The sequence below is a fragment of the Protopterus annectens genome, chromosome 2.part0 (genome assembly GCF_019279795.1).
Source record: "Protopterus annectens isolate FY-2018-M chromosome 2.part0, PAN1.0, whole genome shotgun sequence".
In the NCBI taxonomy this organism is placed as follows: domain Eukaryota; kingdom Metazoa; phylum Chordata; order Ceratodontiformes; family Protopteridae; genus Protopterus; species Protopterus annectens.
In genome coordinates, this window is record NC_056728.1 from 343,349,552 (window position 1) to 343,362,703 (window position 13,152).

Consider the following 13,152-nt stretch of genomic DNA (forward strand, 5'->3'; position numbering starts at 1 on the left):
TTAAGATGACTTAAATGTAGTATTAAAGATGTCTGTGACATTTAGAGAATAGTCAGAAAATATTTTTCTTGTAATTTTTTAAAGTATCAACACATTTACCATTTCATGCCTTCCCAGCACAATAGGACAAAACTGCCCAAATCAGGACTTTTTTGCATGAAGTGAAACAGGTGGAAACCTTGTTTATAAGAAGGTTTTTATGCTTTCTTCTGACATTCTTTCAGAAGAGGATGCATATCTTGCTCACAGATCCTTGAGAAAAGGCATCTTCCACTGATTTTGAGTCAGTCCTTACACAAATGGAGTGCATGAGCATTTTCCTAGTGAACAAAGGAAATGTAACAATTGATGGCAACCTTGATATACAGCTGAATTTACTTTAGCTTACATGTGCTATGTGCCTTTTCATTAAAACAATAGGCAAGGGAAATCTGATGTACTTTAACTAGCTATCTATATAAATAAATGAATGAATGAAAATAAAAATATTTCCACTGCTGGCAATGGGGAATAGAATTACTTTTAATTTAAATCCTTTCATTTCCAGTAGCATCTGTCACTTATATAAGAAACTGAAAGATCCCTCACAGCAGTGACAGTTTTTGACATCTGAAGGAAAAGTGTTGGGGGAGAGAACTGTCAGTTCATCTTGGACTATAAAGATATACTTTGAACAAAGGTCTACAATTTAGCTACTTTTTTATTTGCAGTTGTTTAACTCCTTAGTATACTGTAAAACAAGTCACGAGGCACACACAAATGAGGGCCATTCAAAAACTGAAAGAAGCAGTCTTGTTACAAAAGGTATATAAGATGACAGTGAGTGATGCATATCACATTATATGTCAATGGCATCGGAATACACCACTACATAAAGCAGAATTGAAATGGATTATGGGAAAGAGAAAAGCTTGAAGGAAAACAACATCACATTGATATGCCAAGCCCCATTGGCTGCCATTTTGCAGGGAATATTAAAATGTTATAAGAAGTAATCAGAGTGATGTTGATGTGTTAAAAATGAGTCAGAAAACAAAGATAGGGTGAAAAAATTGATTTTTTTTGGTTCTAAGGTGGATTTTTCCTTTAACTGCTATGTGAAAAAAATCATTGGACTCTTGTCCAGCACAAATGATAAATAAGCAATAAAACATTCTTGCTGTACTCAAAACACTTAAGCTCAACATGTGAAGTTTTGCCTGTGCTACTACATCAATATCTCTTATAATATAATCTAAATTATGTTTACTCACTTTGCTGTGCAAACAAACCATTTAGCATTTCAGTTCTTGCTAACAGCTCCTGGTCATCAAGCTTTAAGCTCCTGACCAGACCAAATGTTAACCAAATGACAAGATTCTAAATGGGCTCAAGTCCTTAAATTTATCTGTAAAGTTTAAATATATAATTGTACCTTCTTTGTATTTCTCTTAACCTAGTTAAGTAACATTTGTATAAGAAAGCTTAACTGCTGTACAAATTACTTATCTTTGAAACCCTTGTTCAAAGTACATAATCAACACAGCCCATAACATACCCACACATCATACTCAACATATTAAAATTCCCTATACAAAACTTAAATTCCACTACTTTGCTTTCTTTTAATTTAAATTAAGTAAAATATAGCATAAAGTACTCACATTTTAATCTCTTGACCATAATCCTGTTCACTTTATATAAATTCTTTACTTAGATGTTGACTTCATTAACCCATCATCATTTCCCTGTTCAATATAAATGAAATTAAACTTTAATAATGAAACTAGCTTAATTGTGGCTAAACAGCTTAGCTAGTTTATGCCCAGATGCATATTGTCAACAAATCATTTAAACTCCCTCACTACACTCAGTCCGTTAAATCATCACCATCATAAACACCCTTTATCCAATATTCTACATGGGGTCAGGGTGTTGTGTCAACTGTCACCATCTACCTTGATTTGACTCCACTCTCCTACCTTCTTCAGAGGTCATGTCTGACTGTCACAGATCTTCTGTCATGCAAGTCATCCATCTCTTTGCTGGACATCACTGTTTCCTCTTACCTTCTTTCTGTCTCTCCCAAATATTCTTCACTGAATTGTTTTTGGCTCTCCTGCACATGTGCCCAAAACACCATCATCTGTTCTGTATGACCTTCTGCGCAACTGGTTACTTTTGTTTCTGCTCTGATGTCCTCATTTCTACATTTGTCCCACGGAGTGCATTCTGCCTACTATCTCAGGCATGGCATCTCCATCACCTTCACCTTCCTCAAATATTCCGTCTGCACCGCCAAGGTTTCTGTACCATACAGTAGTACTGAATGCACCATTGTTTTATATGCCTTAGTTTTCACCTTCTTTGGCATTCTTCTATCATAAACTATCCCTTGACACTCTATGCCATTTGGCAACAGCCCCTTTGATTCTAGCTTTGACCACTTCATTCAGATTTCCCTTCTGCCTAACTACCCCTCCCAGATACTTGAAGCTGTTAACCTGTTTCATTATCTGCTCTTCTATTTTAGTTTTCAGCTTCTTCTGATTTCCCCCATTTTCTGTCAAGACAACTGTCTTGTCTGTATTTGGTTTCATCCCATATGCCTTTAGTTTGGCATTCCATTGCCCTAACCTTTGCTGAAGTTCTTGCTCAGATTCTGCCTATAATGCCACATCATCTGCATACAGCAACTTTGTTGTTGCTCTGTCCCCTCTGGCCTGTTTGCTAATGTGGTCAATCACCAGTATGAACAGCAGTGGACTCAGAGGTGAACCCTGATGCACACCCACTTCCACTGAGAACCACTCCCCAAGACCAAACACTGATTGTGCTTTTGCTGTTGAGTCCTTATATATAACCTGCATTAATTATATCAATGTTTCCAGACTTTGAACCATCACAGGACTCCTCAAATCAGCTTTCATGGGACCTTGTCATATGCTTTCTCCAAGTCTAGGAATGTCCAGTTGGACTTTTTCCTCATCTCTAGCTTCCTTTCAACTATCTGTCTCACTGCAATCATTGGGTCAGTTGTGCTGCATCCTGATCTTAATCCAAACTCATCTTCTATTTTATTTTCTGCTCTTTTGTGTACTCATTTATTAATCACCCTCTTCAATACTTTTATGCAGCGTGACAGGAGTTCATTGCCTCTATACTGCATACAGTTGTGAATTTTTCCTCTTTTCTTAAACACTGGCACTAGAATGCTCATTCACCAGTCATCTGGAATACTCCTTTCTCTTCATACTACTATGAGTACCCTCAGGAGCCATTTCCACCTAATTCACCCAACATCCTGATCATATCTGCTACAACCTTGTCTGCGACAGTTGTTTTCCCTAACTTCATTTTCCTTACTGCTGTGCTGTTTTTATTTATTCTAGTGTAGGGTGGGCTCCATTTCCTCTTTCATCATAGGCTGTGTCTGGGGAAGTACAGCTTCTGTGGGGTTTTCTTCATTCAGTAGATGATGGAAATATTCCTTACATCTGCTTTTGATGTCCTGTGGACTGTTGAGCAGGTTGTTGCTGGCATCCCTTACCAAGGGTGCCTGATCTCTATCTTTTATAAATTTCTGTCTTTGTAATTCAACCTGATTAAGTGTCTTTATGCCATCTGCTGAGTCACTTTCCAGCTGTTGGCAGAATGCTTCTGATGTCTTGTTCTCTGTTACTGTGACTTCTCTCTTTGCCTCTTTGTTAGCCAACAAATATTTCTTCTTAGCCTGATCTGTCTTTTTTGTTGCCCACTTTTTTCCTGTAGTCATTCTTTCTTTTGATAACTTCCTGGAATTCTGCATTCCACTGCCAGTTTTCCTTATGTACCGTATTTCCATACGTAGATCACACATGCTGTGGCTTTCTTCTTCAGTGCCATATATTTTCCTTTTTTTCCTGAGGTGCCAGAGCCCTGAGTGTTTCTTTCAACTCTTGTACTTTCACTCCAGTCAGCTTATGGCTCTTTAGCCTGGTCACTGTTGAACTTAGAGCCCTCTCTGTCCACTACTTACAGCGGATAGTGGCCACCAGTGGTCTATTCTGTGGATCGACTGTTTCACTGGGGATGACTTTGCAGTCTCTAACTCTATCCCAATATCCTTTCGTTACTAGGATGACTTCTATCAGACTGGCACATTGGCCACTCTTGTATGTGATCTTCTGTCTCTTTTGTCAAACCATGTGTTGGCAACCATCAAACTATTTGTCAGACAGATGTCTAGAATGGTTCACCCTTTATTCCTCGAACCCTTCCCATGTGAACCCAGGTATTCCTCATATCCCGTTCTGTCTGTCCTGATATGAACATTCAGGTCCCATATTATCAGCATCAGTTCATGTTGTCCTGCTTTTTCTAGTGAGGCCTGTAACTGCTGTCTGAATACATTCTTTTCCTCACTATTGCAACCCTGCTGTGAGGCACAGGCCGAGGTCATGAATGCTACCCCAGCTTTACATTGCAGTCTGACTGCCATGAGTCTATCACTAATTCTGATGACATCCCTCACTGTCTTCAGAGGACTCTCCCTCACCCCAATTTCCATACCATTTCTAGTGTCTCCTCTCCCTGAGTAGTAGACTCTGGATCCCAAGCCAAGTAGTCTTGCTGCACTGCCCTTCCATCTTGTCTCCTAGATACATAGGATGTCCAACCTTTGCCTTACCAGCAAGTTATCCACTTTCAAGCTGTGCCCTGACAGTGCACCTGCATTAAGTGTACCAATCCCTTGTTCATTTAGCAGGCTGATTGGTTTCACATCCAGCTTTCTCTCAACAAAGCTATCCCAGGTAACCCAAACTGGGCAACTGAACACTGATTTACCAGTAGCTTACTGACCTATGGCTAATGGGTTTTATGGTGGCTATGCAATGGCCAAAAGAAGCCCACCTACAAAACATATTTTAAGAGTGTTGCATTGTATTTTGAATTTTGCTGCTTTGTTCAAACCTTGCACATACACATTCTCACTTTCCAGTTTCAGACATGAATGTATTAATGCTTACTCTTGCAGTCCACTTTATTACTTACATTTTCATATGCATTATTTAAATAGGTATTTTCTGATTCAGAGTAGAAAATATATGGCAAAAGAAGGATGTTAGTTAAGTATCAGCCATATTTTACACAAAACCCTGTTATTTTTTTACCTCATAATATTCTACATATGAAATATTTAAAGTTCTTGTGTAAGACTAAGAAAAATTTCCTAATTAATAGTTCTAATAAAACATAAATAAAAATGACATTTTACATATTATTTGTGTCTAACAGAATAGCATATTAATAATTCATATTAGCAACAGCTTCCAGCATAACCATCCATGTTTTAAAAAAAACTCAGTTATTTGCCAGAAATCTTACATTATTCTCAGTAATATGTTATTTCAAAAATGCATTTAAAATATGAGTTTTAATTAGTTTGTTAATATCTACCTAGACTCCATCCTCTTAAACCAGTTTGCATTCCTGTAGGAAGGACGCTTGTGTGATCTACAAAAGTTAAGAAGCAGAGGACTAAGCAATGCATAAACATAGTCACATACTCTGAATATTAGGCATAAACACAGTCTAATACTCTGAGTAACAGACATAAACACAGGTTAATATTCTGTGTATGATTATCTCTATAACCTTGCTACAGTTCTCATAATTCTCTCTCTCTAGTGCTTATTTCCCTTCTGTTCATTTCGGTCACCACCTATTGCCTCCCCTTTCTTTCCCATCCAGGAACTGTTTTATCCCACTTAACTCCACCCCCATTCAGATGCACCCTTATCTGATAATATGCTTGCCTTACTAAACCGTACAGTACAATGCTTTTTACATAGCAGTCCTGAACGGACAACAGCAATACAAATTTATTATGTGCCTTCCTAGCAAAAAAAAGTCAACAAATATAATACTAGGAAAGGTAAGGGAACACTTTTCCAAAGTTATTTTTATTATAAAATAAAATGTTTTTATTATTCCAAAATGTACATGCTGATTGGACACCCCAATCAGCATGCCCACTGTAAATCGAAGAATTCTTAAAAGAAAGAAGACCAGTTACTAAACTGTAGTTGACCAGTCAGACTTTCTATCAGGATACACTGGGGAAAATATCATGAACTACTTTGAGAGACATATCAAAATATTACAAAAAAATCAGACCCTTCTGCAAAAATCTGGACATTTGAAAGGTACAGTACTACTGATAACAACTAACTGTAATGTTTTTAACCTTACTTCTCAACTGTCCAGATCTTAGCAGAATGTCCCTCACTTTTCCAATATGTTTGCCCTGCCCATCATAGTTTCAGAAAATAAAATAAATAAATAAATGACAGAGATTGAGAGGCAAACTAATACGAGAAGGCTCATTCTACAGCAGCTCCCTAGCACCCTACTAATGTATGGTAGAAACACCCAGATGTAGTACCATATGTATGCATATTACATTAGTTAAGAACAAAGAACATGGAAGAACACTAATGCACCATTATACAGGCATTATTTAAGAAAGGTAAGCAATTTCTTTCTTAATGTCATTGTATAATAACAATACCTCACTGCTGGATGTAGGGATCAGGATTAACCCATGCCTGGTTTTGTTTGATCATGAGATGAAGCCCTCATGATCAAGCCACACCAACCATGGGTTAATCCTGTGATACTCATACCCTGTCATGAGTTGTTGCCAAAATAAGTGATAATGGTTAGTTATTCAACATGTTAACTTACTGTCTTGGAAAAGATTTATTGCCAAATATGCAATATAAGATCAGGGAAAATGGAATACACCATCTGTGCTCAGGGGATCCTGTCTCTGGATGAAAGTCAGGTCTTTTCTTTGCAGAATAGACATGTAATGCAGGAGAAAGCTGTCTTTCCTTGTACAGATAGAAGCAGGTCTGCACTCAGAGTGCTTACAGGCCTTCATTCCAAACCCCTGCCACAAAATTGCATTGTATGGATCAAAGCTTCTCTATTCTTGCCCCTAAACTGTGATAATCTCTCCTTAATGACATAATCTACAACACAAGATACCTCAAGTTCAGGTCAAATTTCAAAGAGTTTCTGATTGGTCAACAAAAATGCAAATGCCTGGAAACTGTGGACATTACTTACATATAAATTTTCCACTGTGAGTTAGCACCTCTTTCGTTCCTTCTTTCTTTCTGATCACAACCTACTCTATGCTGCGTCAGTTAAGTCTGTGCTGTACTAACTGTTTACACACTTGTCTGTTCACAGGCACTGTTTTTACTTCAGGAGTATGTTGTTAAGCATCACTAACATCATTCAGTAGAACCTTACCATCCAGGGTGTGAAAATCCAGTGCAGAATATTTCAGGGGGATTCTTTGCCAACATTATTGGTTTTGTCTTGTTCTTAATTCATTGAGCTGTTTACTCAACAGCCTAGATCACGGGTTCATTCTGACTCCAAGAAAATCATCAAGTGAAAAGGATATCTCATCTACTTTGCTGAAAGAGCAACTACAAGGTATTAAAGCCATCTCAGATACAAATATTTATTTATTTATTTATTTATTTAAATTTGTTGACCGGGAGTGTCCAACTGGATGTAGGTCCATTTTCAGTGGAGGCCCGGGGAGAAAAGCTCCACAGTAAAATAAACAGACAGTAGTTGGATTACATAGCAATTAACAATTTAACATAGCAATTACTTACAACATATTTACAGATGAAAAACATAGTACATCAGTAGACAACTAGAATCTTTATCTGTGAAGTACATAACAGACATTAACAAATGTTACAATGAGAAGTTCCTGCTGTATAATAAGTACTAGGCTTATGATCATCTGAGCTTGCTATAATCAAGGTAGTTAGTGGAGTGGAAAGAAAGGTAGTGGTTGGATGGGGTGGCTGATATTAGAGTGGGAGTTGCAAGGGCATAGCCAGCATGTTTTTAGGTGTGTTTTTAGTAAAGTTTTGAAGTGGGTGCATGATGGTACGGAGGTAATTGTGGGTGGGAGTGAGTTCCATAATTTGACTATGGCACAAGAGAATAGTGCTTCACCAGCAGAGTTATTGGCTTTAGTGATCTAAATGTCATTTAGCCTCGACAGATGTGTAAAAACAAGATCGGAAAGAGGAAAACTGAAGGCACAAGAAAATGCAAAACCTGGGGAAGAATGTGATATAAAAGATTTGGAACAAGAAGGAGTGTACGAATACCTTGGAATAGATGAAGGGACAACAATACATCATGAAAAAATGAAAGCTCAGTAAGGAATATTTTGATAAACTAAAATTAATTGTGAAAACAGCTTTACGTCTAGGCATAAAGTTCAAACTAAAAATCAACTAGCACTTCCTGTTTTAACTTATAGCTTTGGGGTGATTGACTGACCACAAAAAGAACTGGATAAGCTTAATAGAAAAAACAAGAAGAGTCCTCTATGCCCATCAAATGTTATACAAGAACCAGTGTTTGCCGAGATTATATATCCCTCAGTCTGAAGGTGGCATGGGCCTCCTTGAAATCAACTGCACACATAGGTCAGTGATTTTGGGATTACTTGCATATTTATTGACATAATCAGATGCAAACATGTTAAAGTTCTAAAACTTGAACAAAATAAGTTCAAGATGACCTCGCTGCTTAGGTTAGCAGAAGCCTTGAGAAAAAAAGCAAGCATAGAAATCCAACCATACATGGTTAAAAATCAGGTGGCAACAGAAAGTGCCAAAAAGCAAAAGAAAGAATAAAAAGAATGGGATTAGGGTAAAAAGAAAAGACAAATGGAACGATTATAATTATAGTAAGAAGCATAGATATCTGCTGCAACAGCCATGTGTTGACCATGAGTTGTGTGAATAGCTTAGACTGGGCCAAAAGATGAAAGGTTAATATTAGCAGCCCAAGATAGTGGATTACATACCAGATGTTTCACAAAATCCATAGAAAAGGCAGGAGATACAGATACATATAGGTTTTGTGGTACAGAATTAGAAACAGTTACACATCTTGTTGCAGGGTGCAATACACTTATGACTGAAAGTTTCTATACTGAAAGACATAATAATATGGCAAGGCTGTTACACTGGAGACTTTGTAAACCTTATAGCATACAGGCAGCTGAGAGACATTGGAAACCTGGACCACAGAAGTTTGTTGAAAATGATGAAGTAATGATTACATGGGATTACACCATACCAGCAACTAAAAAGGTAGAAGCAAACAGACCAGAAATTATAGTAAAAGAGAAAAACACAGATATAGCTTTGACTATTGAAATTGCTACATACGGTGACTACAAGGTCTTATAAACCGAAAGACATACATTTGTAAAATATCAGGACTTGCAAACAGAAACTAGAGCAATGTGGAATAAGGATACATAGATAGTTCCAGTTGTAGTAGGAGTAAGTGAGCTAATAAAAAAGAATCTTCAAACATATCTAAATTCATTCCCAATAAAAATAACCCCTTATGAATTGCAAAAAAAGGCCATTCTGGGTACATTGTGGGTGCTAAGAAGAGCACTTATATCAAACGTCAAAGAGAGCAAAACTGATTTCATGAACCTCAAGTTATGCCATGACCTAAGAATGTGGTCCATTCCCATTCAAGGTATGTAAAAACATAAGCATTTAGGGAAATTAAACAAAAGATAGAACTCTGTGGAAGATACTGCTATCAATCTTTCCATGTACTTCAGTTTCTTTGCCGGTCTTTTACTGTTCTTTTGCATTCGTGCTTATGTATTATTATTCACATATCTCTTCTATTATGTTTTTATTGATATTTGCTTTTTGTTGTTACAGTATTTGTTCTATTATTCTTCTACTGATATTTGTTATCTGTTGCTTTTTGTTTTTATAATGTGACTGTAACACAGGCAGAGACTGTGATTAGTCTTTCTGTGATCAGTGCTGTGCCCCAGAAATTAAATAAAATAAACAGTCATGTCTTCTTTGCATGGAAGCATGTTTCCACTTGTATGCATGTCTTCCTTGCACATTGCTTATTCTCCGAAGGTATTCATTTAATAGAAATGGTGAACAAATCCCACAGTGCTCCTAGTCATGCATAATAGCCCACCTATATCTTCCAACCTTCCCTAATGCTATCTATAGGCATATTTAGTCTGACACCACAGAGAATTCAGTCTATAAGCAGTTAAGCAGCTTCATCCTGTAGTGCAGGGCTTTATTCCCTCAGCCCCCATTTGCCTACTGTGTAATTCTAAGCAAGCACTTAATTCAACAGTGCTCCCAAGATGTGATTGAAATGAGTCCCTGTTGATCTGCCCACTACTCCAGTAAATAAATAAACATTTAAAATTATTGTTAATAACATATGCTTTGTACTTGTGTGCCTCTGTACTTATGATAGGTTTCTTTCCCATTGCAGTCCCCACCTTTGGAAGAGACTTTCTCTGCAGATAACAAAGTATCTTCCCGATTTTCTTTAAAGCCAGCCTTGGCAGCTGGATAGAAAACCATAGATCCATGCCTGCTATTGATGTGAATGATTTTCTCTTCAGAGTAACCTAGTCTAGCCTTATCTGTATGTGGTAATGTGGTTAAGCTTTTCAATGGATCTCAAGCTGTAAGATTATTATAAACCCATGAACCTCTGTAACAGACTACCGTTATTGGAAGGTAAGTACATTACCATATCGATACTGGGGAAAGGAACAGTTAAGAAAAGGAGAATGATGTATGGGAAAGCTGAACGGTTAAATCTTGACTATCAAGAAAGCAGAAGTATAGATAGGGTATGATGAGGAGAGCAGCTGCGCTGGGTGCAAAGTACTAGGAGGTTTGATCGGCAGATGCCAGTCGGTCTTCAATGCAGTACATTATCAGCATTCGTATACCAGTATTGCATTTGTAGGCAGAACTGAAGCCCTTAGTGAGCTGTGTGCTACATAAACTGTGGCAACTATTTACTATATTGCAGCAAGCAGTTTGCTACACTTTAAAAGGAAAGAAGGTTTTTGTTTTGTTTTTTTTTTTTTTCTTTTTTTAGATCTTTAGTGCTTTAGCAGTTTTTGTGTAATATAACCTGTAGCAACTGTTTACTACATTGCAGCAAGCAGCTTGCTACACTTTAAAAGGAAAGAAGTTTTTTTTTTTTTTTTTATCTTTCTTGCTTTAGCACTTCATATGTAATATAAACTGTAGCTTGCTGCAGTTTAAAGGAAAGGAATGAAGAGCTTATTTCTTAAGTACAAAAATACTATGTCTAAAACAATTTGGTTATGAAAAAAATAACCCGTTCATGAAATACAGCCCAATCGGCTAGAACACGCTAATGCCATTAAGGGCAATACTCACTAATCAGTTAAAGAATCAGTTAATAAGCAATTATAACAAATTAGCATTGAGAAAAAAACAACTACTTTACAATCGTTTACCAGTTAATAGTCCCCCAACAGACATATGCACACCCCTGCAAAAAATGGCAGAAAACAAATAAAAAAAATAACTACAATACTGGGGCTTGTAATATTCCTGGAAACCATTGCTAGTTTCCATGTGCCACCAAAACAACATGTGCTATGGCAAATGACCCTACCAAGTGAATGCAACCACAGGTGTTCTCCCGTAACTTCCACATTCTATGAGAATTTTAAAGTTTTTTTATTCTCGATAAAGAAGAAATAAAAATGATTCATTTTGTTCCAAGGTGATGATTGCAAGCACTAAGATGGGCTGTACTTCATGGTAAGGTTATTTTTTAAGACCTTTTTTTTGGCTTAGAGTTTGGGGGGTGACCATATCAGAAAATATCACCTGGATGTAGAATAGCTAGGTATCCCTCTCCATGAATGCATTAAACTCATAGAGCTACTAATGAAAGGAACACCAAAACAAGTTAAAGTAAATATTTTCACAAAATGCAAAATATAACGCATTCGCTCAGTTATAATGTTCAGTTAACTTATTAAGTATGCATGGGACAAAATGATGTCCACGATGAATAAAATATAATAAATTAGAAACATATAAATAGTTTCTGTGGTTCATAATTATGCAGTCACTATATATCCAAAAACACTCTTAAAAACAACAGAGTTCAGTCAGAAATTCCTTGATGACTTATGTAAATACATGTGAACAGAGAGTGCATTTCACAGTTACAGGGGTGGTTTATTTTTAAATGAACAGTGTCTCTTAAGATTCAACACCCCAGCATAATGAATGCACCTTTCTTGAAAAGGTAAAAGGCTTCATTAGAAGCAAAAAGATCCCAAAAGCTTCTTTCCCAAATGTTGCTTATCAAAGAAACAATTCCTCTTGAGAGTCTCTCAAAACAGTAATGAGTTAGAGCAGCTGTTCTGTAAGAAGAAATAATGAGCTACGCACATCGCAGAATGAGCATGTGGGTGTCGTAATGCAAATGTGTTAACAACAAAGCACTTGGAGGGAAGAGGAGGTGCACAAACCTGTGTAACTTTGACAAGAAGAATTCTGGCTCCATGCAGTTCCATATTCGACACTTCACAGAAAAATGTTTCATTAAAACATTAATCTGTATAATTTATAATTTCCAATGCACAGGTTTAAAGTATTATTCACAATTTAAATCAAGCTACTGTAGAAATATGTTCCACTGAATTTGATAACATTAAAGCAAAGTTGTTAGGCGATACCTAGTGCAGATGGTGCAAAATATTCAATTATAGAATAATGCTGCAAAAGACCTTTGTTTTTGTTTTGTATGTATGACTAGTAACACATAACTAACAAAATAATTTAGATTAACAGGAAAACTAGTAACACTTAAGTCACTCTTTAAAAAAATAATTACAATTTATAGGAGAGAGATAGAGAGATAGCATGGGGTAAATAGATTATTTGGCAAAATGGGACAAGCATGTTAAACAGGTCTGCCTGAGTAACATGGGTGACAATATTGTCACTATATTATATTTTTTAAGCATTTAAATGCATTCATGCAAACAGGTGCAAGATAATAAAAACGACACATTGTAAAATTCATTAAACAAATTAATTTGCTGATGTTTGAACAAAAACATCATGTTCATTAGTCAGGGGATACTATCAAATTAAGTGATTTTGGATGACAAACTAGAAATATAACAGCTGGTAGAGATGGCAAGTGCTTCTAAACAAATGAGTGAAAACAATGGGTATCTGTTCTCAGTTAAATGAAGTGAATATGCTCATGTTTTCTGCACCA